The sequence below is a fragment of the Anser anser genome, assembly GCF_964211835.1.
Source record: "Anser anser genome assembly, chromosome: 4".
NCBI classification, from domain to species: domain Eukaryota; kingdom Metazoa; phylum Chordata; class Aves; order Anseriformes; family Anatidae; genus Anser; species Anser anser.
In genome coordinates, this window is record NC_139724.1 from 46,633,176 (window position 1) to 46,652,957 (window position 19,782).

The 19,782-nt window shown below is 41.4% G+C and overlaps 1 protein-coding gene across 14 annotated transcripts in view; it reads left to right on the plus strand.

Annotated features, from left to right (window-relative positions):
* MAPK10 (mitogen-activated protein kinase 10) overlaps positions 1-19,782 on the plus strand; it is a 155,178-nt gene that overhangs the window by 9,609 nt on the left and 125,787 nt on the right. For 3 of the 14 annotated variants that reach the window (XM_083833887.1, XM_083833885.1, XM_083833889.1), the window contains exon 1: positions 16,199-16,591. The exons of 1 other annotated variant lie outside the window; for it this stretch is intronic. The gene's annotated coding sequence lies outside the window, so the exon portion shown is untranslated. Of the gene's footprint in view, positions 1-3,878; positions 4,000-4,563; positions 4,739-16,194; positions 16,592-19,782 lie in introns of those variants that run through there. 10 more of the 14 variants (XM_083833880.1, XM_083833875.1, XM_083833877.1 and 7 more) reach the window with 8 other exon arrangements.

Genomic DNA, 19,782 nt, shown 5'->3' on the forward strand with positions numbered 1-19,782 from the left:
CCATTAAAATACACACAATTTCATTTAAAAAACAGACTTGTAAGTTTTTGTTTGTTTATCTTTTTTGTTTTGTTTTCTTATAGAGGCAGTACAATAGATAATTTAGTTAGCATTAATCTTAGTATTTCATTATGCTGTAGTATGACAATTTCACAGTATTACACTACCATTAATCTGAGATTTAGCGATTTTTAATCTTACTGCTATTATCCTTGAGTTTTTAAGTTTCCAGTATACTTATTAACTTCCTAGAATGGCTTTGGGAATATCTGGGTTTTGAAAGAAGGATGCTGTCTCATGATCTGCTTATTTATACTATTCAGGAGCAATTCGAAAGCATAGAGGAAATGTTTAAATAAATGTGCCATAAATACAACTGAGTAAGTAATATGGACAGAAACAGACTGTTAAGTGAAAAAGCTAGGGGATGAATGGAATATTTTGAAGTCTGATGACTTTGTAGTTAGAATAGAAATTTGACCGAGAATGCGTATTCTTTGCCATCTGAAAATGGAGACTCTTGGCATAAAGGGTTACACCGGGAAGCCATGAGTTGTATAGCATAGTGTGTCTTCCGTCCTTCGTGGCTGGTCCTTGTCTATGTGGTTCTGTGTTCTGTTGTTACGTTAAAAACAAAGAGACAAATCCTGATTACTTGAAGAATACTTTGGCTCTTACATCAATGAGCAGAAAAAAAAGCTAGATAACCAGGTGTAAGTGAAATTCACCCAGAATCATTCATCTGTGCTATCAACATTGCCTTTTGCTGTTATTCTTCTGTATGTATTTGCCTTTTATCTGCATTAGGGGAAAAAAGTTGCTATTATTCATAGCATCATATGAGTAATTAATTGTTAATGATTACTTACCATATGTTACGCACAGCTCTTAGCCAAAAATGCTGCCTTCTGTGGAGTCCTTCCACTGACACCCAAACCCACACTGACACCAGTCTTAAGACTGAAGTCTCTGGAATGGTGTGGCTGTGAATGTACAGTTGGTTACTTATCTCCAGTGATTTCATGCTTGTCACCACAACAGGTTGGTCAGAGCTGCTTCTAGAGATGGGTAAGTTTTGCTGCAACTTAGTGGGGCTGAATGCAGTGACTTCCATGTCATTTGGCTGGGTTGAGATCTGACAGCTCTGTGCCTGCGCCCGGCGCATACTCTCACATGAGGCATTCTGCTGCTCCTGGGAGAGTACCATTCATACATGGGTTGTATGGCCGTAAAGCCCTTTGGCAAAAGGGAATTGAAGTAGAGTTGATAAATGACACCCTTTCTGATCATGTTTTTATTAATAGTCTGTTAATTGCTTGAATAAATAATGCTGAAAATCAAGAGTAACAAAAAAAATGCTTGCTGTTCACCATGAAACAATAAATTTTCATTCAGAGTTCTCAGTAGATCTGGCTCTATTGGCTGTACTCCCCGTTCTCTGTACAAGGCTTTTGCACTCAAAAATGGAAATGGCAGTGTGCCATATACCACATATAAAATTGCAATGTTATAAAAGCAAGAGAAAAAGCACTTTGCAGTGCTTTCCCTTATCATTCACTGCCAGCTGGCCGTGTGGGATTGGAAAGGCTATTGGTGAGGTTCTCTTATTACTATTATTTTTTCTGTTTGGTCTTGGTTGCTGAGTAATAAATACTGGGTCTATCTTCTCTGGCACCTTTTGTCCTAGGATCTTGAACAATTTCAACTCTACCTGTGGATGGGAAGGGTTGAATTAAATGAGGCTGCTACAGCTGTGGTACTGTTTTTGCAGGCAACTATGCTGGTGTTAATACCTGCGTGTGGGTCTGTGGAATGCTGCTTGCTGCCTCTACCCCATTCTGTTGATCATAATCAAAATGGAGTGAACAGATAACAGTCTCATGCAATGGAGAAACGCAGACCCCAGCCTCTGAAAAGGGTTGATATATTTTTATTGAATAGCTCCAATTCTTTAAAACACAAAACTTCCTGTGCATAATTGTTTTGTCTTAGTTCTCCATGTTACTGTGGTTGTGGGCTGTGTTCATAACTGGGATTCTCTTGTACTAACTGAACAACAGTGTTGCTTCTTCTGTGAATGCCCACTCTAAGAACGCAATTAATTTAGGCTTGGAAAAGAGAGGCATTTTTAAATTATCTGCCTCTGCATTTATTTTTTTAGATCTTTTGTTTGCTATCCTTTGCTTTTTGATACGCTTTGGTATAGTTACTGAGTACTGGCTGTAACTCTTTCCCACCCTCCATTTTTGCCTGTTTTGTGTAGTTATTCTTGCTCTTGTGTTACTTCTCCTCTGGTAGAAAGACAGTAAGTTTAAAATACTCGGCCACATCTTTTAAGATGCAGTAGCAGTGGAGTAAAATTTTATTTTACAAGGCACAAATTTGCATAGCACTTGAAAAATGGCCTGCCTAAGGGCTTGAAGCATTACTGCTGAATTCACTGGGAGGCTTTTCATTACTTCCAGTGTGTGCCAGAGCAGATACTAACTGCCTGGTGCAGAGAGCAGCGGGATATAAAGGATGGGCTTGAGGATGTTATGTAGGAAGATGCAAGTGGCAGTACAAAGCTCGTGACAGCGGTAGTCCACAAAATCCTTTTCAAATTGATCTAGGTGACTTCTGAAGGGCAATGAAGGTTAATACCAGTAGGAGTTCTTGCTTCTGTATAGCTAGCACTGAAGCATGTGTGTGTTTCCAGTTTGCAGTCATACTATGTTGATAAGGTGCCAAACACTGATTGCCTAAGGTGGGTCATAGTGTTGAGAATGGTGGTTTTCCTCATCTGCATGAGTGACAGGATTTTCCTAGCACTCCACCAGGGAAGAACATGCTTGTTGAAGGGCAATGTGGAAAAAACTACCTGGTAGGGACTGCATGCATCTCCTTGGCCACGTTGTACAAACATAGCCAAGTGTGGAATAAACCTTTGTATGAGGCCACTGCACTGCCAGGCTGCGTGCTTAGAGTAGGACGCAGGCTATGCACAAGATACTAGTGGTTTCTGGCTCTGCTCTGTCATTGCTCTGTGTGTGTGTGTGGAGATAGGTATGCAAAGAGCAGAAAATTCAGGGAGTTTGTGGTGAAAATGCACAGTTTCTTCAGATTTTTCAGTGCCAAGAGGTGACTGCAGGCTTACAGCCCGAAGTTGCTGACCAGTCAAAGCCATTCTGAAATACTTGGAGAAAAGTAGAAAAATGAAGTAATGCTGTCTTCTCTCCCCACACTGGAAGCCAAATTATACAGCATTCATCTGGGGAAAACAAACAAAAACCCAAGCCTTATTTATGTACCGTGTAGGGATTGGAAAAGTTCTACATGTATATAATAAGTTATGTGGAATATAAATATGTCCTAATAATGACGAGTCAATTCTTTAAAGTCTTCTTTGAGGTTATCAATAATTTGGAACCTGAAATAGGAATAATCATACCTTCAATCTGCTTCATGTTGTTTTTGCCGGCTTTAGAGGTGTTTTTCCCTGTTGAGACTTGTGCAATATGGGGAAAAAGGCTAGTGAAGACTAGCTGAAATAGGTTGTGTAGTAAATAGTAATGTTGCTTCTGTACATACCTGTCTGGTAAACACAGGCCCACAAAGAATTTGAAAATAGGAAAAATGAACTTCTAAGTTGTGTTTCTGTAGTTCTGTTGAAATTGATCGTAAAACTTGCGTGACATTATCAAATAAAAATAGATTTTTGCTAGCTTTTGTATAATATTAGTTTTTATATAAAAGGGTCTGCTTTATATGTAAGTATAGACATGTATGTATATGTAATACTTGCAATAATGTTTGTAGTTGAGTATCTAGATATCTAGAAAAACAGCTGTTTCTCCATTTTCTGAGAAAACATGAAAAATTTTCTTCTGTTTGTTTAGATCTGATCGTCTTCTCAGAAAGAGATAGGACTATGTAAATATTCAGTGACTCGACTTCAGTGTCATGTCATCTTTCTGTAAAGGTGCAAACGTGGACCAACTCTGACAGACTAGGCCAATGGTAAGTAATTACTAACTAGAATGTTAACACTTGAAGTAATCCAAATGCATAGGACTTACAGTAGATATTAAAAGCAAAGTTTGTCTTTCAGTGATAGTAAATAAAGCTAATCATTGGAGTGAATGCTTGCTATTTTTACTTTTGTTCTGCTCTCTAAGGCTCTGATTGTTTCATATTCAGAAAGACTTGAACCATCTTAGCTTATCGAAGGTGAACTTCCTTAGTATTGCTTACTGTCAGTAGGCTGATGGAAGAGGTCCTGTGGCAGAGCTATTTGTTTATTCACTATTTGCAATAAACATTGCAATTAACAGTCTCACTGTTCCTTCATAATATTTACAAAATAAACCCAGTTTCCAGTAATACTTAAGGAGGTTTGCTTCTTCTAAGTATTGCATTCAGAAGTAATGAAGTAGCTAAATGAAGGAAGTGAGCACAAAGCAGGAGAGAAGAAAAGGTGAACACACAACTGCAAATTGAATATACTTGTCTGAATAGGCTGAAAGAAGGTGATGCCCAGTAGGTAATGTATGTGTGGGTAATCCAGGGTAATTCGATTTTCAGCAATGCATACTAGGAAGCTTTTGGACAAGACTAGCCTTTATCTGTACAAAGCTGTATATAAACACCAGTGATCATCTTGGGGAAGAAAGAAGCAGTTCACTCTGACCACAGCTTCTCTTGTTGAACTCCTTATCTCGCTCCATCTGCCTTGGAGACTAAAAGCCATCAAATAAAGGTGAGCCACCTGTACAGCATGAGATTCATGGTATGCTGTACCTCATATTTGACTAATGTGGTTGAGTGTTTCATCTGCAGCTGTTAGTAGCTAAGCATTAATAAATAGTTGTTTGAAATGTTCGGACTGCTCTGTCTGATAACCCTCATCAGGGTCATCCCCATTTCCCTACTACGAGCAGTTGCAGCAGGGGTCAGTGAATGTTCATGAACCGTGTTTATTTAAAAGCATACATTTGTGAAGTTTGACCATTTCTTTTTCTTGTCATCTCCAGTTCTGTGCCTTTCTGTACATAGCTGCTGAGATAGTCACCTATATCTTTCTTAAATGCAGGGATCCAGAAACAGGATAGAGCTGCAACTAACTATTGAGAGGCTGAAAACATACTTAGTAATTAAATCAGTCTCTTCGTGAATGCAGCTGTGGCTACTTTGTTTAGAAACGGGAACCAAAGCGAGAAAGATGTAAAGGTTAGCGCCTGCCATGTTAGTGGCTGTGTGGTTAAAGCACTGTCTAGGGCTCTTTTGGGTGTTCAAAAGGCTCCTCCTGTTTGCTTAAACAGTTATGTGAACTGAACAGATAATTCTGTATTGTCCCTTCTAACAAAGTGCTCAGGTGATTTTCTCATGTTTTCACTTTCTGGCTTTGGATTTTGCATTCACTTAGACACAGTGAATTGAAGCCTGTCTCTGTCTGGAAAAGTAGTTATGCCGCTGTGCTGGTACCTAAAAGTGCTACTGCTTCTTCCAGCTGTGCTACAAAAATTGTGGTGCTTCCCTCACCGTTCAAAGAACAGCTGTAGGCACCCAGGTTTATGAGAGGAGACCTGGAGACAGTATTCTCGGCAGAGCAAGGAATTCAGATATGCTGCTGTTAGAAGTATTTGCCCTTGTGTTAAAGAGGTGGCTGCTGTCCTCAGTGCCTGCAGCTCTGTTGGACACCAGTTTCTCCCCAGCACTGTACAGGAAGCATTAGTGTACAACTTCGAGATGTGAATTCAGGTCACGGAACCGCAGGCCCAAAAGGTAGATGCATCAGTGCACAGTTCCTAGGTATTTAGGTTTCTTTACTGAACCAACACTATCAAAAGAAGATACATAGTAAAGATGGTTTTCAGTGAAGTGATCTGGGGCAACTTTTACGTGGCTATTTAAGGCAGTTTTTCTGTTGGTGCAGTAGTCCTCAGTGAAGGTTTCATTGTATAGCATTTTGTCCATCTGTTCTGTGATTTTTATGATAGAAAAAAAGCTAAAATTATATTGGAATTTGTTCCTATTCCTTCCTGCTTGGCTGAAAATGTCTAAGAGGAAAGTGAATTCAAACTTCGTGCCTTTTCTAGGAATTCTATGGATTGACACGTCTTCTTTTTTACAGTTCACATTGGAAGAGTTGTTTTCTTTTTTCTCCCCCCCTCATGTGTTTTTCCAGTCCTTTTAGTGCCAACTCAAACCTAAGGCTTCGCTATAAGCATTTGCTGGGCAATCATGCAGATTAAAGGTGATGCTTGTATTTGATAGCACTTTTGACTTGTTGCTGCTGGCAGTATGTTAAGTCTTTCAACTTTCTCAGAACAAAATGCTGAGCTTCTCCTCTCAATTCCAGGAGCATTCTGTGTTAATGAGAACATTTCAACAGAAAGCCATGTAACCAAGTGGATTAGGAGGTTATCTTTGAGATCCGTTAGTTAAAATATATGGACAAAAGATAGAAGTCTTAAAGGAAAAAGGTGTACTTTGAGCTGTGCAGATGTGAAACTGCTGTAGTTCTGAACAAAAGTTAATATTATATCTATAAAAGACTAAAAACATAGCACTGCTTTTCCTGTGGTCTAGTTAAGTATTCTTTTGAGTTGAAATTCTTCAAATGGTTTTTTTATTTAGGGAAACTGGCTTAAAAAAAATAAAAAAGAAAGAAATGCTGGTGCTCTAAGTTTTTTTGTAAACTTGACTTACTGAATTGTACTGTGCAGTCATCACTGTGGTCCAGATTAGATAACTTTGCCACTGTCATTTTTGCCCTTGTTTCCTTCAAGATACTTTTTGACTAATTTCTCATGAATTCTATTTGATTAGAGTTTCAAGTACTTTGCTTTATTGCAAGATGTAACTAAAAAAAAAAGTAAACCATATAGAGAAAAAAGTGAATGTGGTTTTCTTCACATTAACATTTCTGAACAGTTATCACATTAATATTGGCAATTGTCATAATACTGTTTAATTTACTATTTTAAATACACTGAAAGCACCTTTACAAACAGTGAGGGTCGGCTGTGTTTAGTGAGATACTTGAATTCTGTGGCACTATCTTCATATGACATACTGCATGCAAATTAAAGAGCTCTAAATAAACATTCTACTGGGCAGCTTGTGTGCTGTGGGTATTTCTGTTCTACTTTACTAGGTAACCATTTCTATATTAAATATATTCTGAGCTATGTAGAATGTCAGAAGTTGCTGTGTTACCTTGGGGAGAGGTCTTACTGTGTTACACACAAAGGTAATCACATGTGAAATGAAGAGAAGAACTACACAGAACACTGTTTCTAAAGTGCAAAGGACCTTAATTTTATTATTAGGTTCCTCAGAGGCAATGATAACGGTGTGACAGAACAGTATAGAGCCATCTCCTTTTTTTTTGTCCCAGAGGTGGATTAATGCTTTAGTTTATTGTTTGAGATTGACACGTTATTTTGGGCACATGGTACTTTGTTTTGGGAGGCAAAGTACTGGGCATGGAAGGAATCCATGCCAAGACATTACTTAGAAACTGTGATGTAAAGAATCACAGAATCATCTAGGTTGGAAGAGACCTCCAAGATCACCTAGTCCAACCTCTGACCCAGCCCTAACAAGTCCTCCACTAAACCATATCACTAAGCTCTACATCTAAATGTCTCTTAAAGACCTCCAGGGATGGAGACTCAACCACTTCCCTGGGCAGCCCATTCCAATGCCTAACAACCCTTTCGGTAAAGAAGTTCTTCCTAATATCCAACCTAAACCTCCCCTGGTGCAACTTTAACCCATTCCTCCTTGTCCTGTCACCAGGCACGTGGGAGAACAGACCAACCCCCACCTCTCTACAGCCTCCTTTAAGGTACCTGTACAGAGCGATGAGGTCGCCCCTGAGCCTCCTCTTCTCCAGGCTGAACAAGCCCAGCTCCCTCAGCCGCTCCTCATGAGACTTGTTCTCCAGACCCCTCACCAGCTTCGTTGCCCTTCTCTGGACTCTCTCGAGCACCTCGATGTCCTTCTTGTAGCGAGGGCCCAAAACTGAACACAGTACTCGAGGTGTGGCCTCACCAGAGCCGAGTACACGGGGACAATCACCTCCCTAGCCCTGCTGGCCCCACTGTTTCTTATGCAAGCCAGGATGCTGTTGGCCTTCTTGGCCACCTGAGCACACTGCTGGCTCATATTCAGCCGACTATCAACCAAGACTCCCAGGTCCTTCTCTGCCAGGCAGCTTTCTAACCACTCATCTCCCAGCCCGCAGTGCTGCTTGGGGTTGTTGTGGCCCAGGTGCAGGACCCGGCACTTGGCCTTGTTGAACCTCATACAGTTGGCCTCAGCCCATCGGTCCAGCTTATCCAGATCCTCCTGCAGAGCCTTCCTACCCTCGAGCAGATCGACACATGCACTTAACTTGGTGTTGTCTGCAAAGAAGAAACACACCGTGTTTCGTGAGCATCTTCCAAGTCATAGCCACATGTTTTATCTTGCCTCATCTGTCTGACAGAAAGGAGAAGTAAATTGAAGTATGTCCCACATTGCAGCTTGGATGGGAGAGGAGGACAGACAGCTGGGTAGTGTAGAGTTTGTATCAGACTTCACTGGGGGCTCAGTTCATACTCTAGGCACCAGCTGTAGATTTGTCATAATTTGCTAGATTCAGAACAGATATTTTCTTCCAGTATAGGTACTTATTGTGATCACAGAATTTGTGTATGTGTGGTGTGTTGTTTTTTTTAGTGAGATAAATAGGTTGGGATCCATTCTTATGTTTTTCTAGCCTAGGCAGGATTTTCATCTCATGAGTGTCCTTTTTTTTTCCTTTCTTGATGTTTCTATGGCATCCTTTGCAATATGGCAGAATGAAATGAAAAGAGAAGTATGCTGAGGCGCTGAAGAGGGGGGAGGATTAGAAGCGTGAACAGTGTATCAATTAGTGGAATGAGAATGCCTAGAGAACACGATCTCCTTTGCATCTCAGCTATTATTTCAATTTTGAAATGAAATTATGCTGGCTTGGCATTAGACTAATTTCATATCAACATTTTGCACCTTTGGGGAACTTATGGACCTGTCTAGCTTGGCAGGTTTGTACATCGTCCCCACTTAGCTGTTGTTTCGTTCCAGAATCAATATTAAAATCTGGTGCTTCAAAATGTTGCTCTGCCAAATGTGCATAATGCTGTATGATAGAGGCAGCTGAGTACATCGTGGAATTAACAACTTTGAGGCCCTCGTTCTCTGTCTGTTGCTTGTCTCCGCAAACTCCAATAGAGAGTGGCATTAAATTACCGTTGTGTCCATTTCGCCCTGCAGTGCTAATGAGCAGAGACCTTGGATTGTGTTTGGAGCTGAGAAAGGAAGAGTAAATAGGGTCTTCCAGCTACTTCTTCTGCTCCTCTGTTTCTGTGCTGGCTAGTATGATGTGAAATGAGAGAGCCTGAGCTGCTTCTGCTGGGACGAGGCAGCCAGAGCTCCCTTTGGTCACAGTGCCTGGGGCGGGAATCGCGTGCAGAAAGTGGGTATGGTGAAGAGGGCTCTTACATATTTTGAGAAGGTGTATCTCTTATACGGTGCGCTGGGTGGTTGACATAGCTGTCTGGCTGTGGATGAATTTCTGAAGACTTGAATGAGAGTTTGTATCCTGTAATTCATTTTAACTTGCAGGCAATTCTAGAATCCTCACTGCTGGTTTCTGTCTTGATAGTCTGTACATCTCCCTAGCTTAAGTGAAGTCTTCTTGACCTATTGCATTGGTCGGGGCTGAGATGAAATAAAACATTAACAAATGCTTGTTTGTTACCATCATTGCACTCCCAAATCTGAACAAGAACACCTTTGAAACTGTAGAAACTGTATTTGGGAGAAATACCTGGGGGAACCAAACATATGGAAGATAGTCAACCAATTGCATTGAAATAAACGGATCATGTGCTACTAGTTCTTACATTGTATGATCACAGTTTGGGTTGGAGCACTGGGAGCAGAGGCTTGTTCATGTGCAAGACTCAGGGAGTTGGGACTTCGGAAGTGCAAAACATCACCTGGTGAGTGTGAGAAAAATGAGTTATGAGTATGGGTTGCACAAGCTGTTATCCAAAATGTAACTTGAAGAAGAGAAACAACTCCCAGGCAGGTAATCTACCAACAAAGACTTTCTTAAGAAAAGGCAATGTTTGGAAAGCTCTGGAAGTTTTCCAGGAGCCAGTCAGCTTTTGGGAGAAGAGGAAGTTTAGCTGTCAACAGGGCACTGAGATCGATGTGATTGACCAAGTCTAGACATTCATTCTTCTCCCATTTCCATAGGTCTGAGCAACTTTGAATACAGCGGTGTTCAGCTTCTTGGTCCAACTTTTACAAATCCTGCCTTTGGGAACATACTATTGCCATGGTAACACAACCGAGGCTTTTTGCTGTCAGTCAGGCTCAAGATAGAAAACTATATTCTTTCAAAATGTATACTTGGAGCGCAACTTATTAAAATCAATATTTATACAGCAGATAATATCTTCAGACAGGCTGGACACCATCTGTCAGAGTCTGATTTAATTTTTAGGTTGCAGTGCAGTGAACTGTGTAGAAATGTTCACAAGTCAGCTATAAGCGTGTCACTGTTTTCAGGTGAAGTTTTGGTATGTTGAAGATGGTGGATGTGTATCCATATTTTGTAAATGGGGCAAGTGGGGAAGAGGTTGATTTTTTTTGTTTGTTTGCTTCCTGAGACAAGTTTAAATTCTGTTTAGTGCTCTCTTGAACTGGAATCATTTATAATTGAATTCTTGGTATGTGCCTTATGTATCTCTGCAGGGAAAATCGAGCGTGAAATGATGCACTTTGGAAGAATTATTGAATACAGGAAACGGCAATTGAAAACTAAATTACACCTGAGCAGTTTTTTTTGTTTTCACTTTCATATGGCAGTTTAAAATGATAATGGTTTTCTGTAGAAGGCATTCAGTTTATGGCACCTTTAGCACCTTCTGCAATGCTTTTTATCATTAGGATAATAAAACATCCAGGATAAGTTTATTTAAAATTATGTTAGTTAATTTTAGTGTGTAGTCATCTGCTAGAGTTTTTCAGGACACGTATCCCTTGTCAGTAGACAGAGCAGTGTGGGCGAGTGCTTGCCACAAAATGGCGGTGCTTTGGTGTGCTGAAGTACTTTTCTTGGTATCTCTGTAGTCAAATAACTACTAAAATAATTTTCACTAAAAATGCAGCAGTTGAGTTTACAGATGAGATGGAATTTTCATGCCTGTTAGGAAGCTCCTGTTTCTCTAGCACTTTAAGTTCTTTCCTTTTGTTGAATGAAGTACTTACCAGAACAATCTTTTCATCTATTTCACTGCCCAGTGAAGTACACACGTATCCTTCTGAAGATATTTATGGTTTTGGGGTCAGAACTTCTTCTTCCTAATTGTGCTGAGTGTGAATACTTGAATTGGTCTAATTTATATGTTCCTGTGCACGCATACGCATGCGTATTTCTCTTGTGCTAGTGCCTGTCCTCTTGCTGCTTATTGTAATATGTAGATGTAATGTAGGTTTGCTTTATGCTATATAAGACACTGATTTAGAAATATACAGGTAGCGAATACATATTTTGACTTAACCGTTTCTCTTAAAAGTACTCTTCTTCTTTACTATATATATATTTTTTTTCAGCTTTTAAAATAATAAATTTCCAGAAAATAACAGTGAACTTGGCCAACAGCCGAGGCCTTCTCTGCCATATTTTTGCCTGTTGTCAGCTACCAGTTTTTGTCTCTTGGTTACGCTTGATAACTGCAGAAACTCTGTATCAGTCGGGCCATAAGATGTTACTGTTTAAACTGTGCTTTTCAATAGCAGTTGACCAGAAAGTGGATGTGATGCCAGTCATATCAATTTAACCATCTCAGCTGCTTTATATTTATCCATCTATATAACAAAATGAAAAATTCTGAGATTAAATTTATCCCTCCTTATGATACAATGGCGAAGAAGTGGTAGTAGTGGCAAGGGGTGGGCAGAGTGCTAGGAGTGTGTGCAGCTTCTTTAACTCTTAAAGAGCTTCTCTTAGCTGCTAGTGTAATGATCATGCAGAAAAGGAGATAGTTTTAAAGGCATTTTGATTATGATAAGCATAAAATCCATGATCATTCGTTCTTTTCCCCGAGATAAAGTCCAGGTCAGTCCTCATCAGTAATTATGTTACAGAAGGAGATTGAATTAAATCGATGAAGGAATTTCAAATACTTACATTTTATTAAAAATAGGTGAGAAGTTCTATACAGTGGAGTTGTACTGCATACCACTGAGCTGTGGGGAAAAAAAAAAAGTTTATATCTTGAGTTCTTAAACACGAAAAACAGCTTTGGAACAAAGGAACTCTTGGATTTGATGTATAGAGAGCATATCCCTTGGGAGGACAACAGTGAGTCGGGGTTCCAGCTCCTGTAGATGCTTTATTACACTTTTTCAGTGTTCAGCCTGATTGTGCTACATTTACATCAGGATGTATCATAAAAAAAATAATAATGGCTGAAACAGAACTTGAGAAACCACCGAGTTCTAGGTTCAGTGCTGAGTAGGATGCAAGAATTTGTTCCAGAGATGGATTTTGTCAGTTTCTGCCTTAAAGTATTAAGACTGTTGGTTACTAGGATTTTATTTTAGTTGCCTTTAATTGAATGTGATCCACTTGGCCAGTGAGAATGATGATGTGACCTGTGTAAGGCAGATGGAGCTGAACAGGGTGTACAGCAGCTCCCGAGCCACCACTGTTTGCAACCCCGTGCATTAAGCCCTTGCCAATTCCAAATTACTTCAATATACCAGACTGCAGACTGCAGCAATTGAGGAGTTGCTACATTCAGCCATCCATGCAGCAGACACAGCAGGCTCTGGGAGGAATGGCATAAACTGCTTGAGCAATTCCGGTTGTATCTCGGGCTTCATGTGGATTAGCAGTGAATCACCAAGAGCTTCCCCTACAGGCAGAGTAGTAGCTACTGGTCCCCTGGTAGCACCATTTTGGAAGATTAATATAAAATCTGTTAATAGCAAGCTTTCTTCCGTCTGTTAAAAGTGGTGCTTAGGTCTTTGAGCATCTCGTTTACCTACATCTTTTTTATTTTATTATTATCTTTTTTTTTTTAACTCTATAGCATCATCAGACAAGGAACTAGAAATGCAGGTGGACCAGAATCTCCATTCAACATTGTCATTTTGTGTTGACGGCTCTCCTTTTCTTTGTCTAAATACAGAAGTGAGTGTAAGCAATTCCTGACATAATTGTTCTCCAAACATCTGAGCTCCTAGTCTGATGACAGTAGGTCAGAGGTACAGTCTCATGTTCATCTTCTGGGCTACAGATTCCGTGTACTTATTTCGGAATTTACATTTAAAGTAAAACGAGGAAGTTTTGTTTTAAAAAAGACCAGATCTCCTGAACATTTCAGAAGCAGAAAGGGGCATAAGAGCTTAGCTGAAAATGACTTTAATTGGCTCACGGTGACCTTTGTAGCTATCTTCCTGTTGTAAACGTTTGCTTCAATCAAGGTTATATTATATTTATCTCATACCCTCTTCTGCTCTTGCCTATTATGGGAATCATTTGTCTGCTCATTGTGATCAGGGCAGCTGTTCTGGGAAGCAGGTGCCTATAGACTCCAGCCTTAAAACATGTTTAAATTGTTTCACTCACATTTTCTGCACTCTTTCAACCCATTGCAGTGTTTAGCTGTGGGCCAATTCCAGGCTGGAGTGCTTTTTATGGGATCTTTGTATATTTTAGCCAAGCCAGTAAGTCATCTCAGCAGGACACAGCAAACAGCTAGCTGAAATCACTGCAGAGGAGCATGGAGCAAAATGCTGGGATAGCTGTGCAGCTCAAGAAAGCAGCATCTCTTTATCACAAAAAGCAGCATCTGCAAAGATGCTATTTTCCATTAGATTGCTGTTCCAAGGGCAAATACCCTAATTATGTTCTGAAACCTCTGTCACCTCTGCAAAAGCTTAGGCTTTTTTTCTTTCTTCACCCTCCACCCAGCCCATGTCTCTTAATTGTGCCAGAAGCACCCACCCCCTTCCCTTAATGCACTACTATGCGGGTAGTGAATGCTTTTTCCAGAGGTGTTTGCCATTCTACTGATGCATACAATTATTTCCTTCCACTGAACCTCTTCCTGAATATATTCTGAACATTTTAGATAATACAGTTAAAATATCTGGATGAAGGAAAAAATCCCTGTTGTTTCAGATTAGTAATAAACTCATACATATATGTATACACACACGTAAATATTTGTATATGATTGCAGCGGCAGAGTGTTTCTCTAAATGAGTAAGTGTTGAAATGTTTTCACAAAAAGTGTGCGTGTGTGCACATATACATGCATGCAAGAGGCTAATGCATAGGTTTTATTCACAGAGCTAACTTCGTTATGGTATTTTGCATAACAATAGTGTATTTCTAGAGTCTTAAGAAGACTAAGCACAGAAGAAGCGCCAGGGGAGGTTCAGATTTGAAATTGGAAATTAAGAGAAATTGCTTCTCAGAAAGAGTGGCTAGGCATTGGAACAGGTTGCTCAGGGATGTGGTGGAGTCACCGTCCCTACGGGTGTTCAGGGAAAGGTTGGACCTGGCTCTTAGGGACAGAGTGGTGGTAGGGGGATGGTTGGGCCAGAATATTGGAGGTCTTTTCCAACCTCGATGATTCTGTGGTTCTGATGATTCTAAGTACTTTTTCAGGGCGTAGTGCGGTGATACTCCATAGAATTTGGAAGGGAGAAAACCCTTCTTGGGTTGTTATCGCTCTGCACTAGAGGCAGTGGTAGTTCTTGTGCAAGTGTGACACTTAGATGGCAGCTGAAAAGAAGGTCTTTATGGCCTTGAGAGAACAGATGTGATACAGTGTGGGGAAAAGAAGGATGTGGGTATGGAGACAAAGGGACAGAAAATTTTGGTGTACATGCTTATTAATATATTATGTGTATGCAGGAATGATGCACAGATCAAGGTGAAAACATCCACTTGTAAAAAATAAATGCCTATAGCAGAGCATGCAGGGGAAACAGGCTAATGCAGAAAGAGTGGAAGAACATTGTGTACTTAAGAACAATGTATACTTCATGTACCAGGTGCGGCTGATGAGTTGACTTCATCCATAGTGAACCATTTTTAGGGGTTCATTGGTTACCTCCTCTGTCAGAGTATGGCCTGCGGAAGGCTTTTGGGGTGTCCTTTAGAAAGGCATCTGCTGCCTAGGCTGAACTGGGTAGCATCTGAGTTAGGTTCTGGGTCGCGTGGGGCTGTGCGTGGCTCTGGTACTTGGTACCACGTGGTGTTCAGATAGCTGGCAGAGGCAGCATTGCGTTTCTTGGAGCTGTACTTGGTGATACACTGAATGAAACGGTCTGCACTTCACAGAAGATAGCCATTCCAACAAGGTACAAATTCTCAGTGGTATTTCTGTGACTGGCACTCTCAGTTTCACGGCAGTCTGGTCCAGCACAGTAGTCTCACCAGTTTACTTTGTGTTGTTAAATGTCAGAAGAGAGGAGGTGTCCTGCAGTTTGACATGCACAGAAGAAAGGTGGTCAGCATGACTTTCGGACGTGAGGAGGTCTGGAGTCATTGCTGACTCTGCTGGTCCTGTGAGCGCAGACTGAGGTAGTACCTCTGTGCCGTGGGGTCTCGAAGGAGCAGCAAGCTGTAGGCTGGGGGCATGGGGCACCACGGCAGGAGGCACGACATGCTGTGGATGGGGAGATCGGTAGCTGTCCCTTGGGTCCTGAGGGACTCTGTCCTGAGCGTTGTGTTGCTTCCTCCCACAAGTGGTAGCTGCGTGAAGAGCTGTGTTGGGAGCCATGAAGATCTGGCTTGTGATTTCTCTCCTTCCTTGAGCACAAAACAGAAATGAATTTCAAATATTTGGATTTTTTTGGAGGGTGATGGACATTTATCCCGGTATAGCAGCTAATGCAAACAAAAGAGTGTATCTGCCCTGAGAAAATGATTCTCGTTATTACTGCCTCTCTGCACTGCCTAGCTCCCTCCCCAGCGCTGCAGCTGCCGGAGCTACTGCCGCCGGCGAGTGCTCCAGCTATCCAGCTCCCCGTTCTCCAGGAGGTACCACGGCCGTGGCTGCAGATGAGACTTCTCTCTTCGCTCCCTTGCGCTGTCCCCCCCCCCGCGAGACCTTGGTGTTTGACGTCATGTGTGCTCCTTCCAGTTGCCATGGCAGCCCCATTCCCCAGGCCCCCTGCCTGTCTCCTCTGGTAGGTTGCACAATGGTACAGCCAGCATCACGCCGCACAATGGTTTCCAGGCAGTGAAAGAGCGTGATTCAGCAAGCCACTCGTTTTCCCCCCCTCTTTATTTCATTATTATTGGACATTTTGCCTCCCCTTTTTCCATCCTCTCTACCCTCTCCCCCAGGCTTTGCTTGATTTCTTTAGAGGAAAGCATTGTATTGCCTCAAATCCAGCTGCCCATCTTTTTATTCTTTTTACTTTTATAAAAAGCCCATTTTTTCCTCGGCGCTGTTTGGAATGTGACTTAAAAATACCACCTCAATTCACGGTTTGGGGGAGAGGTTGCTGGACGAGGAGAACAGTTGGCAAGCGCGGAATGGTAGGTGGTTGCTGCTTATATTCTATGATTAATCTGCTTTCGCAAGATGGGGTGATGAATATTGATTGCTGCTTTAAAAAATGGGGGAGAGGGACACTGGCTAATGAAGTCAACTGCTAACCGAAGCAAGAAGGCTGCAGCTGTAGGTTCTGTGGCTGGAGAGCTGTCGTTCTCCTGTGCTCGGGTGTGTATGAGCTGCTCTGTTCGGGTGCTTGAGGTGACCGGTGGCGGTGGGAGCAGTGCAGAGGCACATCATGGACAGGAGTGATAGTGTTTTACCAGCTGGCGCATGTAAACAGTCGTGTTCTCGTCAGCCTCATCGCCTCTAACATGGCTTGGGGGCTTTGGGGGGAAGGAGGTGTCTTGGCTTGCAATTCAGTGGAAATGAGTGCATTATGCAGGTTATATAGTCCAGAAAGAGTCATTTGAAATGTGAATTTGTAAATTTAGAAGAGAGGGTAATGCTAAGCAACTGGAAGATGGAAGGACAGAAGTCTTGGCCTTTGGAAAGCGCCTGAACAGCGGGGCAAAGAAAGGAAGGTGTTTGTGGGGAGATGTTTGAAAAACTGCATTGAATAGAGGGGTAGGGGGTGTTTTTAAAGAAGTGGTCATCTCGGGTAATCATCAGTCTTCTGCATCACTCCCCCCCATATGTAAGTGGACTGAAAAGCCTATTGCATCTGATGGAGCCATCAGGAGCTTTTTGTAGAGGTGTTTACAGCACACTACAGGGCAGTTGTTTTGCAAGAGAGAATTCAACAATTGGAAGACACTGCAGTGGAATCAATGTTGCTTTGCAGGGAATCCTCCGGCAGAAGATGTTGCCTTTTTTTTTTTTTTTTTTTTTTTCCTGCAGAGGGGCCTAATAAGAAATAAAGCAAATTTTACCTGGCTAATGAAGTGTTACAGCATTGTTGAATAAGCAGGCTGCGCTTCCAGTGAGCCACAATGAGCATGTTCCACGGCATTTGTGTCCTGAGTGATTGTAAGCTTGTTTACATGGGGTCGTTTTGCTGCATAGCTTCATGATAGCCTCAATGCAGCCTCCTGCTCCCTCTGTGAGTTTTGCCAGAGACCTGTTTAAAGGCAAACCAACACTATATGAAAATACAGATTTTCAAAAAAATGACAGCATAGTGTAGAAATGTTTTAAGAGGAAAATGTATATCATAAATGATCAGGAGAAGCCTGAAATCAGTTTGCTGGAGGACACAGAGCTTGCCATGCAAGGCCAGCTTCAGCAAAAGGGAAAGGTTAAGGTAGAACGGGATGGTGTTCTTACTGCACAGGGATGTTTGTTTTACCCACATGTCAGCTGCGTTTGGTTTCCCTTTCCTGGGGAAAGTGGAGTGCACCCAGCCTCTGATCTTTTAACCCTATTGCGGAGCACTGCTCTGGAGCCACTGGCCAGGAATGCTCGGGAGTAGTATTTTCTTGCTCGGTACTCTTGTTGTGTGCTCACTTTGTTGCTGCTAGGAAAGGTTGCGTATAAAGGCTGCAGGAAATACCTTCCTGCAGGCTAAATGAATGGCTTTCTTGTATGAGATGCAGATGTGAATGACAAAGGTGATTTGACCTCAGCCATTAAACTGTGTTCCTTCTCCCTGACTCTCCGTAAACTGCACGCTCACACGTTGCTCTATCCTGCTGTTTCAGTGCATGCATAATTTGTCAGAGTCCTGTTCCAATTATCATTTTGTGGAGCAGTATTAGGAGTACAGGCCTGTTTCTAAATGGGGTGATGGCAAAAATTGCTTAGCATGCAAAATTAGTTCTTCATCTGCCTGTCTTCTGCCTGCTTGATAGTAGAAAATGTCCCCTCATTGTTAGAAATGTGTGCACACTGAAAGGGCCTTTTATGAGCAGATCTTGAAGATGAGTGTGGTTTTTGTTGTTGTTATTTTATTATTTTTTTTTTCTGCAAGTGATTGGCACGTTTGTAGCCTTTTAGAGATTTAACAGTAATGGATGAGTAATTGTAAGACAAAATACCTTCCGACTCTGTTACAGCATTAAATCTGGCTTTTGAAAGCAAAGGGATAGCTATCAAAATTTCCCTGCCATCACATTTGGGAATGTTATAAAGCTCACCCATAGCTGGCAAGCTGTTGCAAAACTCACGCAGTAAGGGGAAGCTAAAGCAGGCCAAAAAGAACAGGATGTTAGCATTGCTCTTTGAGATACCATATTTTTATTAAGATTTGGAAAGTAGAAAAGTCACATTTAGAGATAGATCCCCAGCTTTAGTGTTTGGTATCTCTGTTGTGCAGTATGAGTTGTTGTGCAGTATAAACCACTAAATCCTTGGGCTAATTCCTGAATAACAGAAAATATTGCCAGCTTGTTGATAAGCTTTTTAAAACCAAGTACAGACTTTGTTGTTTTTTTGTTTTTTTGTTCTGTATGGAGAGTAGTCTTACGACCTTAGGCCTCCCCTTCTTCTGGTTACATTTTGAGTTTCCAATACCACTACTAGGAATGAGGACCTCTAAGCCTGAAGATTGCAGTGTTACCATAGTTGCTGCTCTCTGCTCTTTGGGAGGAGAGGAGGGAGACTTCTCTGGGCCACATTACTGAATATGAATACAGCTCAGCTTCCAGCACTCCAGTTCTTCTCCCCTTTTCTGTGATTCTGTGAAACTTGCTGATTTGAATCAGCCACCTGCAAGGAAAATTAACCCTCATAGAGGGGAGCAGCTAAAAGAAAAAATGCATTTGCTGCGAGCTTTCTTTCTTTCTTGCAGCACCATCTGTGGAAACAAACGTAAGAAAAACAGTCTTTCAGAGAAACAAAAAAGCTTTTGTACCCAAGTAACCATGTTGGTCTAAAACTGAAAGCAACATACTACTTGGTTAGTGGAAAATGCCAGACGTTAGGGCTGGATTTTCTTTCTCTTATGCTGTGATAATGAGTACAGATCAAAAGCAATAAAGGGGAAGGGATGGGATTTCATGGTACACAATCCACTCCTTTCAGAAACTGAACAGATTTTGTTGAGATGAGTTATTATACTGCCTTTTAGCTGGGTGTCCCTAGTTTTGTTGCCAAACTTCAGGAGCAGTTTTGGCTAGTCCTTGAAATATAAGTATAGGAAACTCAAGTCCTGATACTTTTTGATCTTTTTTCTTTATTTGTTAATTAATGATTTTATTTTATTCTTTAATTTTGCACGTGAACTTAATGGTGTCAG